This window comes from Bemisia tabaci, chromosome 4 (genome assembly GCF_918797505.1).
Source record: "Bemisia tabaci chromosome 4, PGI_BMITA_v3".
NCBI lineage: Eukaryota > Metazoa > Arthropoda > Insecta > Hemiptera > Aleyrodidae > Bemisia > Bemisia tabaci.
Genome location: NC_092796.1, coordinates 4,744,472 through 4,757,419, shown reverse-complemented (window position 1 = coordinate 4,757,419; position 12,948 = coordinate 4,744,472). Strand labels below are relative to the sequence as shown.

General features: G+C 40.2%; 2 protein-coding genes across 2 annotated transcripts in view; both read right to left on the bottom strand.

Moving 5' to 3' along the window:
- Positions 1 to 5,285, bottom strand: part of bru3 (CUGBP Elav-like family member bruno 3) — an 854,644-nt gene extending 849,359 nt beyond the window's left edge. Inside the window, exon 1 of the mRNA XM_072299190.1 lies at positions 5,049 to 5,285. The gene's annotated coding sequence lies outside the window, so the exon portion shown is untranslated. The remainder of the gene's footprint in view (positions 1 to 5,048) is intronic.
- The window catches only part of LOC109031262 (uncharacterized), a 599,201-nt gene that overhangs the window by 551,748 nt on the left and 34,505 nt on the right, over positions 1 to 12,948 (bottom strand). The window lies entirely within an intron of this gene.

Sequence of the window (12,948 nt, the reverse complement as noted above, 5' to 3'; positions counted from 1 at the left end):
ATACGGAGTTTTCCCCTAAGCCTGTGTCACTCTATCAAAATATTCAATCAAAATGTCAAGGTCAAATGCTGCGATTGGTCCAACTCATCGAATAAGCCAATCACAACACCTGACCTTGATATTTTGATGGCTAGTTTTGATAGTGTGACACAGGCTTTAGTGCAAAAGCATCAATGGTACTCGTTCTTAGGAAAAACGTCGCATAAAAATTATTGTGTTAACAAATGCATTCTAAAAGTGAAAAATGTCCCCTGTAAATTTTTTTTAATTTTTTTCGCGAACTTTGTCAAATGATTTTATGTGCAACGGACGTCTTGTACGTTGCACGTGGTAGGGATTTTTGATTTATCAACTATTCCTCCTCAAAAATTCTGAAGGTGGACTATGGTGCTACAGGTTTTTCTTTTCTGAAATCAATCCTAAAGCTCAGACGACGCGCAGCAAGTTGAGGTCATTGTGTAGAGGAGTGCCCTGATCTTATGAGAAAGTTTATTCCCATATCCAGTCAAACCTCAATGCGCTGAGGGCGCGAATACATTGGACTTGAATGAATACGTAGAAAACAATCAAATCACAATTCGAAAAAAAATTAGTTTAGAGTAGCATTATTTGGCACAAAATACACTAAAATTTAAAAAAAATGGACCAACAACTTTGAGAAGAACACACATAAAATATTCCGACGTTGTTTTATCTTTAGAAACAGCCGATTCTAAACCTGATTGATACCGCAAATGATGGCTTGAAATTTTTGTCAAATATTCTTAGGAGGGCTTAGAAAGCATTTTGCATCAAAACCTGAAGGGGTGTATTAACCCCAGATAGGTTTTCATTCCCTTCACCATGAATAAGTCAAGTTTCCACCTTAAGGGCCCTTCTGCCCGACTATATCACAAATAATATCCATAGAATTTATTTCCTAAAGACGATGGTGGTTGCTAGTAAAAACAGTCGGGATAAAAGTGTCTTTGTCGTATAGAGCGGTCTCCCCTGTGCCCGATTCTACGTCATGCCAGTAACCAACTTTAAAGCTCCGTGCCTCCCACGCAGCGCCGCAGCTAGCGCGGCTCGAAAAGGGGTTCGCTTTGAATAATGTTACAGGAGGGTGTAACGGTTGGTAGTCACAGACCCCACGAGCTAGTGAGTCTCCGCACCAGCAGGAGGCGCCACCGAATTGAGCCCCGGCCGTCGCTTTGTTTACGAAAAGCTCCAATTGTGGAAATACCCAAGCTATGTCGCCCCTTGAAATTTCATCGTTTCTCAGACGAAGGAATAACGTGCGATGTAGATGGACCGCGTTAAGCGAAAAGTAGAGTACCTGTATAGCGAGCGTATGGACAGATTTGAAACTCCAAAAATTCATCTGGCCTTCACCGATGCTTCTGCGAATAAAGTTAGGGCCCAGAAATGCAGCCAACCTATGAATTTCAATTATCCAGAACGAATTACTAATACTATTGTTACGAACCGTCGTTTATAAAGCACGTATTTGACTCCGTTTTTGCATAAATTTAATCATTTTTGCGGAAGAACGCTCAATTCTGTACATTCTTGGTCATCTTGGTTCGAATTGGAATTTGCAGACTCTGCAGACTGGCAGTGTTTTGTGTGTTATAAGTTGGATTAGAAGGATGGCTGCACTTTTGGGCCCTAAGACCTCCATGAAGCGATCTGTCCATACTCTCCCTATACAGGTACTCTAGCGGAAAGGAACCAAGCCACATCAGCCATTGCCAAATTTAATCGGGGACTTTAATTTTTTACATGAAAACGGCTGCGCTGATTTTAAGACGAATTTCAGTGAATTTTCTGCTTAGTGCGAACTTAAAATTGACTTCCTTAAAATTTTCAAGGAAATCCGCACGAACGTCCTTTCGTGGAAACTTAAAATGCCCACTTAAAATGCCACTGTGGAAATAGCTGATGTAGCTTGGTTCCTTCCTGCTAGACGCGGTCCAAATTTACAATTTAATAAAAATATGACCGGAATTTTCGTCTGAAATGTTTCTGATTTTTATGCGTCAGAAGAAACCTTGAAGACTTTTGGACGTATTTCTCTCAAACAGAAGTATGTGCAGAAGGGAAAGATAGGATCTGCTCGTTAGTGCTCGGGCCATAAGAATGAACGGTAAATATTAAGCGCCGTTGACGAAGCCATCGTCGCGGCTCCTCGTAGTGGGCATCAACTCATGAGCCCTATTCTTAACGCTCTAGACACATGCCCATGGCTCACACACTTTGTACATAGTTCCGTTTGACAGAATGTTAAATCCCGCATTTCCAATTTAGCAAACGGAGTTGTGAGCCGACTGAATGCGGCAACCATGAGCCATGGGCATGTGTCTATATTTGTTTTTTTTTTTTTTTTTTTTTTTTTTTTTTTTTTTTTTTTTTTTTTTTTTTTTTTTTAACGACCTTTATTATTAAATGATACAAAACAATGAAGAGTGAACTGCGACGGATGCAGTGTATATAGATACAAATGAATAGTAGAAAGAAATATAAAAGGAGAACAAAGAAGTAACGAGGTAAGAGATAAAATAAAGAAATTAATTGGAGATTAAGTGACTCCTAGAGTCAAGGTTCGCGCCGGAATTACAACTATGTATACCATCGGCGGGGGGGGGGGGGGGTCCTTCGGGGAGAGGGACATGTGTTTGCTTTTACACTTAATTATATGTGTCTATATAGAGCGTTGTGTACAGGGCTAATGAGTTAAATACGTACTAGATTGATAATAAATAGAAAGAACGATCAACACAGCCGAAGACAGGAAAGTCGTATTCAGGTCTCTTTTTTAACTTTTCTCCCGAAACTGAGCGACATCTTATTGACAACTTTGACAAGACATAAGTATAGCAGAGCATTGAGAGCTCACGCTTCCCGTCACCGCGCCTTCAATTTTTCAGATGCAGCACGGACGTCCATCAAGTGTGAATAGTTGTATCTCTGCGCCGTCGTAAACGCGCATCCTTCCCATCCCTCTATTTCCATATTGTGTTTGTTCCCGTTTGTCATATCCGTAACTGTGCTTCAAGCACTACGCGAGTAACACAGTCGAAGGAAGGAGAGATGTGTTCGGGCATCTTTTTTAACTTTTCTTCCGAATCTGAGCGACACCTCATTGACAGCATATATCAGAGCATTGAGAGCTCACGCTTAGCGCCATCGCGCCTTCAATTTTTCAGATGCAGCACGGACATCCATCAAGTTCAAATAGTTGTTTCTCTGCGCCGTCGTTAACGCACACCCTTTCCCTCGCTTTATTTCCATTGTGTTTGTTTGCGTTCGTCATAAGAGCCGATTGTAAGACCTCTGGTCAGGTGCTTGTCAAAGTACGAGTCGAGGTACCACGAAGAGCCGCGACGACGGCTTCGTCACTGGCGCTCTACATTTCCCATTCATTCTTATGGCCCGATCACTAACGAGCAGACCCCATCTGCTTTCCTACCTGCACATAGTTCTGTTTGATAGAAATACGTCCATTTTCAAGTGAAACACGCAACAGTTTACGGGTGAAAATACAATTTGTAAGTTGAAATTTTGCGATGTTGAATTTTAGTTCTACTCAAGGTTGTATTTACCGCATAGGTATGCTCCTGGGGACCTGCGCTACAAGAAAGGGGACTCGCTGCACCCTGCACCACATAGTTCCCCCCCTTCTCCTATCGACATAAATTTCTTCTTTTTTTCGAACATTGTATTTTCCCATGTCTCCCATAGGCTCATAACTCATTGTCAGTCAGTATAGGAGTCCCTCTCTCCTTCTTTTCCCTCATAATGTGTGCTAAAAATGCTTCAAATGGCGTCAAAGAGGGGTTCGAATCTCAAAGTTTTAGGGAAAAAACCTCATCTTTCACTGAAAAATGTTATTATATAACTTCCCGTCCCCAAGAAATAACAACTTAAGGGGCTCGCACTACTGTGCCTTTAGACCAAACAATCCTGAATGCGGTCCTGACTAAGCTTATTGGTCTCAGAAACAATTATTTGTTTATTATGTGTTTTTAAGATATTAAAAGCAAGTTGTTCTCAGCTCACAATGGAAGATATTGGCGAATCACTCTCTCAACACTTAACAGTCCCTTATACAGACTTTTGTAACAGCTGAAAGTCAGACCTGAAGAAAATTTTGATGGTAGTTATGAATTGAATTATTTTTCACTTATTTTTTAACGATTTTGCTAATCTTTAGAGTAGCATTTTTCAAATTTACAGCTCATGTTTATACAAGCTAGTCTTAGTTCCTGTATTTGATAAGAATGCAACAGATCATGATTTAGATTTGAAATATTACTTCACATCAAACTAGGATCAATAAATGAAATTACCTACATATGGACTAAGATTAAAGTTCAGCGACTGAGATTAGATCTTCAATTGCAAGATATGCTCTATTCGTAAAATATGTTCATTCTACAAGCGCAAAATATATTTCAATTTATTGGGGATTCATCAAGATAATTATTGGTTATAAGTCCGAATGAATCACAGTAGCTGTGGAAAAGTAAAGTGTCACTCACTTTACTTTTTCAAAAATTCATGTGGGGTACAGGCCAGTATATTACTAGAAATAGTTAGACAGTAAAATATTCATAGACTCTGAATTTGACTGGTTGTGAGACCTACCATAGTCTTATTTCCAGGCAAGATGTATTTCATCGCTCAGCGTGCCGATTACTGAAACCCTGTCTGAACGACAAGACAAGCCATACCTAGCCGTTTCTTAACCATGCAATATGTTGCATTTCTATGTCATAGCGGACTGCTTTAAACCTTCAATAGTTGGCCTGTAGCTATGAAAACCCTCTTTGAGGTGGCTCAAGAGTATAAATAAACTGGTGAAATGCTGACACGAAAAGACAGTAGGAGATGGGTAGACCACTAAGTACATGACAAGAATTGAATCCCCAGTGATAAATAAGCTATGACTTGATAAGCGAACCCAAATGGTTTGAAGTTTTGTGGAATTTGGAAGCCTCATTAATTCCGACCTTTACGGTTCTAGTGAAACTGTTTGGAGGAAAAAATAAACTATTAGAACTTACAGATATGTACTTGAAGAGCACAACTTGATGGGTCGACTTGTTAACATGGGCAAGGGAGCCCCGAATTGAATATGTATTCTTTGAAGATAGGCGAATAGAATTACTCCGCACTTACACAATAAATCATGAACATTGGGCAAATTTAAATATTCAAATCACTTACTCACAACACACTCACGAAAATATGAGGATGTAACCACTCATGAACCACGTTTCTTTTGCAGGTTATCAAAACAACGCGAATGTAAACAAATCGAAACTTCACTCTCATTGGTTCCCGCCAATTCCAGTGGCGCGCTGAGCAAAATATACGAATTGACGCGCCACTTTTCAAATATGCGGGGAGTCCACAGGTTGCGCGCACTTGCACACTTTGAAAATCGGGGCCGTACTTGGCTTCTTTTTCGGTTGTTTGAGATCGAACGAAGCCAAGGGCAGCAGAATTGAACAGATTGTTGACTCCAAAGATTCCATGGTCCATTTCAAGGTCCCGACCCCTCCCCCCCCTTCAAAGACCTCCCTTGAGGATAAAGGAAGGGAGGGGATGGGGGTGTCAAGATCCTATAAGTCGGAGTTCCATTTAGAGCCACAGTTACCGTAATACTACAACTAAGTTTATCATTTTGATCCATCTCCTAAACGCCCATCAGGATTCTATTGTGATTTTTGGGCCAGTATTTCGTCATCATATCCGAATGTTAACTGGTTTAGATAATAAAGATGAAAAAGTATACCGAAGTATTGCTGTTAAGCGGCGGCTCATTTATGTGTAAATTTTAACTTTCGTGTTTTGTTTTTTTTGACAATGCGGTTGAAAAAGGGAATGTGAAACCCGAAACGTCCCGTCAAATTACTTTTATTTACAGCCTGTACCCCGTGTTCCTCTCATTGCATTTATTATACAGGTATACATTGTTTGATAATTAATTTCTCCTTCTTCAAACGACTAGCATAGAGAAAAAAAAGGAGGTGTTTGCATTTCGGGCATCTTGGAATTTTTCATAGAGTATCTATAGCTTTGATGACGTCATTGGGTACAGCGACGTTTTTATCCTGTCGATTTTCTTGGAAATGGTGTAATTTAAGGGAAAAAGTCATTCTATAAAAAGTGCTTGAAATTAAATAAAGAGTTGATTTAAGTAAAGAAATCGGACATTATGGTCCGTTTTTACAGCGTCAACATAACCCTCAACGAGCGTCTTGTTTACATTGATGACGTAGGTGGGTACAAATCCTCAAGATGCAAACACCTCCTTTTTTTTCTCTATGAACGACTAGGGCATGCTGAGACCGAAAATTCTAAAAAAAAGTTTTGCAATAGTATCAAATCCGGGGGATATTTTTGTGCATGTAATTGCGTTCGTGGACTGTAACTTATCGATGAAAAATGTAGATGTCGAATCTTGGAAACTGCACGTTGCCCGATTGAATTATTTCCAAGCTGCCTCAATTTTAATTTCTCATAGGGGATAAAGCCAAATTCATGGTTTGAAATGTTTGCAGCATCCGCTGTAAGCAAGAAAGGTATACCATAGAAATTTCCAAGGAATCCTGTTGTTTCGTTTTCAAATTAAAAACAAGCAGGAAGCTCCAACGCATTGGCGTCGGAGAGCGGCTCTGGGGGCAGTAGTTGTAGTCAAGAATGAGGGCCTAGACACATTTTGTCATTGATGTACAATCCGACAACTGTCGATTCATGTTTTGTAACTTAGCAGATTTACGTAGCCGGTGTATAAATGTGTATTGGGCTTTGATATGGCGAATACATGGCATTATCACTTGTTGTATACTTTTAATTTTGAAAGCTCTTTGGAGGTCCGCTTCCTAAAAAATCTCTGGTTGATAAGTCGTTTAGCGAGGCTGCAAAAAATTTGCATTTTTATATCTGAAAGTGTAGGTATTGGTTTTTTGTATAATTGTTTTTTTGGATTGCTGGAAAAGTAACGCATACTTCTATAATTTAGGACTGAGTCAGGGAAATATAAGGTTCGTTAAATAGTAAATATTCCTAGTACCGTGTGACACTATTGTTAACGACGCGACATACAGTCGATATCATTTCAATAATCGCCCCAATGGCCACGATAGTTGTTAGACGTTTACGGTTTCCCTGGTAACCTTTGTTTGCTATCAGCTGATATCAAGTAATATGACTAGGAAGCTCCAACCCAGTGGTTAAAGCTTCCTTAACCGCGAAAACTTTAAAATTCAAATTTTCAAATTTTGAACGTAAAGAACATTTTTTCCATCACGAGATAAAAGCACAAACAAGTTTTGAATTGTTGACTGTATCACCATGATTCCAAAAATACAATACACAACATAGCATTGACTAACAATAAAACAGTATGCAATAAAATAAAGTCATGACAAGGAACATAGCCGAAAATGGCGCCGATTCCCATCAACCAACGCGCGGTCTCTACAATGTAACATGCTGCATTGATACTCCCCAGCTGGGACCGTCCGGAATAGCAGCTCTAGTGCAAGCACCAGAGCCGCTAATTCAATTATAGCAGGTAGTCTGATACGTTATAAACCGAAATATGTGGCTGCCGGTTCAACCATCGGTTTGGACATTTTGAAACGTTTTAAACACGTGTTCATCATTTCAACAAAAAAAAAAAAAAAAAAAAAAAAAAAAAAAACTGCCTTAGAACTTGCCAGAGTCAACAATTTTTCGAAAAAATCCATTATAATGAAAAATTGTTCAGAGTATGGACTCACGCGCGCGTTTTTGACAGACTTAAAAGCAGGTTTTCATGGCATTTTTCACTCTGACTGATTCATCGTTAATAAAACGGTCGAAAAAATATTTAATCGAAAACTTGGCCAATTTTGCCCATGATAAACAGTAAAAAATTAAAGGCAAAAAATTTCAAAGACATTTTTTCAGCTAAAAATGTCAACGTCAATAAAAAATGCGGAATCTTTGCTTGTTTATTTTTAGGCAAAAGAGTCAAACTCGTTGCAAAAACCATAGTCATTATTTTTTAAAAACTCGGTTCCCCACTTCTGGAAGGGAAAAGAGCAAAATCAAATGAGAGACTTGCCAACTGCATAGCGAATACTAGGGGGCTACGCCCCCTGGCCGCTACGCGGCCCAACCCCCTGAAGGCGCTCCGCGCCATCAATGGGCCGCTTCGCGGCCCTATTTTTACCCTCCTATCAGTGTTAGTTTTATTTTTCCCCTAAAAAATTACGATATGAGGTATACTTCAATTTTAAACTTTACTTAAAATTACTTTAAAATTAAAAGGACGCGTTTTGGAATGACTGCTTGATGAAATATTGCAGTAAAACAATGAACAAAGATAGTCAGGCAAATGTTTTCATGATTCGGGGACCGAACCCACACCGAGCACAATGTGGACGCATTCGACGTCTTAGACGACTCGGCCACCGCTCAACGTGAGATTTTTAGCGCGAATCTTGTGTAGATAAGTGTAGAGCTGATGCGCAAGCTACACAGCTACTGCGCAACCTCCTCGACCACTGCGCATCCTCCCGCGCATAGCGGTAGCAGTACCGGAGCATTCTGTAAACTCACTCGCTTTTATAACGTGATTTTAAAAAAACCTGGGTCCTTTTTCCAAAATATGATTACAGCGGGCTCATCTAGGGCCTATTACCTGTCGATTTACGCAAAAATCATGGAAATCGGCCCGGTAGAACGCTCAAACGAACTATGACAAAAAGTATAAATTTACATTGTTTAAATGGGAGAATTCGCAACTTTACCACGTAATATAAAAAAACCTGGGCCATATTTTGAAAATCTGAAAAGAGTTGGCTTATCTAGAGACAATTGCCCGTCGATAGCCGCAAAAATCATGAAAATCGGCCCGGTAGAACGCTGGAACTAAGCGTTACCAGTTTCGCAAAATTAGGAGGTCTCGGAGCTTATAGTATAGATAGCGATGCTCTTGTAGTTCTTCGAAGCATCAGAAATTTTAATTCAAAAAACATTAACACTTCTGTTATACTTATCATTCCAATAACATTAACTTCAATTGATCCAGATCTCCTGATTATTTAAATCTAAGTAGTTTATAAAAACATTAATATGTGAAATTAAAAATAACTTCAATAAGTTTTTGGATTATTAAAAATGCTATTTTGCATTTTCGAATCGGAACATCTCATAGCCTTGGTCACACTATTAATAATTTCGTCAATATCTCAGGGTTTTGCAAGCAGGGCGAACTGGAAATGACGTAACGGTCATTCCATTAATATTTAGCGAAACGCTGAACATCGACAGAAATTGATGGATGTGACGTCACTATCCATTAATGTTAACTGCGCGACCTACCAATACTGACAAAAATATTGATGAGGTAAGACTCAGGGCTTATTTTCACCGAGAATCTTGGTTCCTTTCTATTTAACTTGGTCAAAATTGATGGACTGCCAGACAAGGTACAAAATTAAGCCCTACGATACATATTTCTTCGACAACATTATTTAAGTCGATTACGATGGATGCACTTAAAATGTTCAAATCCCACTCATAACATCGTTCCCTGCACGAAGTAACGTAACTCTATAACGAGGTTATAAAATTGAGTATAATAATTTAATTTTTTGTAAGAATATATTCGTTCGTCGAAAGAATTTTCGTTCAAAATTTTTCTGATTTCTTCCCCTTTTTTCGTTACTACTTCAAGTAGCCCACAAGGGCTAATCCTGCGCTTATCCTCCTGCTACTATCCCTACTGCCCGGCAAAGCGGAGAGTATTGCCGCAATTTGAACGCACTTCGAGCCAAGTTCATGCTATTGAAGTTCTACACTAATGAAACCTATAGTATCCTTGCCACTATCCTTCCTGCTGCTATCATCGGTATATTTTGACATGAGATCCGAAGAAAAATCAGTGAAAATTTCAGTCAGAACTTCCTAAAATTCTCCCGGTAAAACTGCAATTTGCGAAGGGGAAATTTAGCAACATTGGAATGTAGTTAGGTTCTTTCGCGAGGGGAATAACGATACGTGAGAAAATTTTGTATTTGTCAACGTCATTTCACACTTCTCAGTCCTAAAAAACCAAAGTCTAATCTAGTAAAATCATGCACTTAATCACTCTCGGTATATTTTACGGCAGAAGAATTTTTCAATGTGATGTCTTTTTTTTACAAGATTAGAGCTGTACTTTATCGCAGAAGTAGGAAAATGAAAATATACCGCTGGCAATTAGTCATCAATAGTGAACGGTAATCTATTTTTGTTGAATAAAGAAATGTACAAATTCAGAGGTAAGAAAAAAAATGGTAGAAAGCATTGATTATTTCACTTTGAATTCAAACAGACTTTTTTTTACTTCTTCTTGTGAATGTATATGGTATCGGCAGTCTGGCCGTACAGCCTAATGACGTCTTCTGGCAGCATTTCCGATTTAAACACATGTATTTTAGCAAATTAGATATTTTTGTCATATCTTCTCCATTAACAGTTCAATTCATGAACCAAGGGTATCATCCTCGTGTTCAGTTCACTCAGTAGTTTCCACTTAAACACGAAATTCATCGAATTTCAGACACCTGCAAATTCTCTATTGTGAGACTTCCAAACCAAAGATACGGTTGAATCAACCCGGAGAAAACTATCATGAAAAACTTTTACCCAAAGCTTATGTTACTCCGTGTTTTACTTCCCATGTAAACACAAAAGTTTCAGTGGCGTGGCGTGAATTGCGATATATCGATCGTTATGCCATTTAAACCTATGAGAAAGAATCGATTCTTAAGGTGTTCGCAGCGAACACCCTGTTTATCGATCCTTTTCCATAGATTTAAATGGCGTAACAATCGATATATCGCAATTCACACCACGCCACTGAAAGTTTGGTATCATTTTTTTACTGTGTATAAAAATCGAGTGACGTAGCCACCGGAGCAGCCTATCACAACTTTCCACGAGAAGGAATCGATAGTGATAGCAACGGAACGGTGACGTAATGAGTGATAGCGTCGCGGATGCGGCTATCCCGGCTGCGGCCGGCCGGGGCGGCGCTGTCATCGCGCTGACGGGGAGACCTTGAACCTATCGACACTCCATCGAGACCCGTCCGCGGAGGCAGGAGCCAAAGCACCCTCCTGCCCTCATCCCTGAAAGCTCGTCTCCGAGGGGACGTTCGCCTCTCCCTCCCTCCGTCCCTTCCGCCCGATCTCCTTCTCATTTGGAAAAATGACGTCAGCGGCTCCACGGCGGCGAGACGATGCTATCTGGCGAATTTCGCGAGGTCCGCGGGAGAGACGAAAGGCGACGGGCCGCTCGTAACTCCACTTAACGGCCCCTTCCACGGCCCCCGCCGTCCCTCCGTCCCTTCGTGAGAACACACCGACATAGTCACCTACAACTGGGTCAGCCTCCTCATGGCTACATCAAACAATGTTAGGTTGGGTGGGGGGTGGGGGAGGGTCGGTCTGAGGCACTATACCCTGCCGTTGCGAGAGATTTCAGCGGGATGTAATTGAACTGCGCTGGAAGGGACCATCAGAGGTAATGCATTTTGGAGACCCTCCACTCTGAAAATTGATGAAATGAAGGGTTTGGAGGACAAAGCGTATAAGTGCAGTTTTTGAAAAATCGAGATATTTATGAACTCAACTAAAACTATTTTGAAAGCATATTCTGTGAAAAATTTATAACTAATATCCAATTTCAAAACATTAAAAAAGAGCTGAAACCTCATTTCTGCCATAAGGCTCCATGTAATTTTGAAACTTTAAACACGTATTTCTTAAAATAGTAAAAACTGCGTTTTTGCGCCTTGTCCTCCAAGCCCCTCAAATGTAGTCGGATGAGGGAACCTTATATTCTGAGGTTAACGCTACTTTTTACCAAATGATGATTGTTTAGCATAAAATGAAGTTAAATCCGCCAAATGATGACTTATGAATGTTAAGGACTCCCCTCCATATTTTAGGGGGTCGCAAAGTAGCTCCCTTTGACCTAGGCAAACCCCCTTTGTTTAAACTCGTAAGCTCAATCAGCAATAGATTTTCGGGGGGTTACTATTGGATCACGCCGTATTTTTAGTGGTTTTTTCAATGGTCCTCCAAAATAGCGATTGAACTAATCGGTCTTTGTTGCCGAACAGTTGTTAAAACGGCCGTTTTCTGTTGTTAAACAGAAGCGCACCAAGTTTTTTTTGAGAAAGGAGTGTGGTCGTTGATCAGCTGTTGGGTGGAATTCTCCATAAGATCGATGAATTCGGTTCATCTTCTTGAATTCAGTTTCATACGTCGGGGAATCTGCAGATGGACCAACTGATGCATAAGCATGTCACCAAATATACTTCTCGCAGCAGACTTCATTCCAATGCTTAGAAAGAAACAAAAACTCATGCACTGTATTTGATTTTCATTAGACGTTTTCAAATGAAATATTTTTTACAACAATTTCCGTGAAATTCTAACACAACAAAAACCTATCTTAACAAGCAAACCGCTCGTTTCTCGTAAAACGAAAAACTCGGTGCGTCCCTGTTAGACTCGATCCAAGTTAAAGAAAACCAGCGGCACCATCTTGTCACTCGACGATTTCACGTCGGAAAAAATGAATAAAGTAAGAATCCCCGTTACATGCAGCTCGCCATTTGGAGCGAAACCAACCAGAAAACAGAGGGTTTTATCAAATAACCGGAGAGCAAGGACCATATCACGGGGCAGAGCATATGCTCACGAACAAGACGCAATTACACTTCCCCGCGAGCCGCACCGTCCATACGACTCCATACTTTCCAGAGCTCACGTGAAAATAGAGTTACGGCCCTCGGCTAACGGAGCAACGAAGTTCTGGATGAACGAGAGGAAACATGCCAATTCTCAGATGAACCCTGGGTCACACGAGATAGCCCCGTTCCAAGGGTCATCTCATGTTCCACTTCGGTTCCTC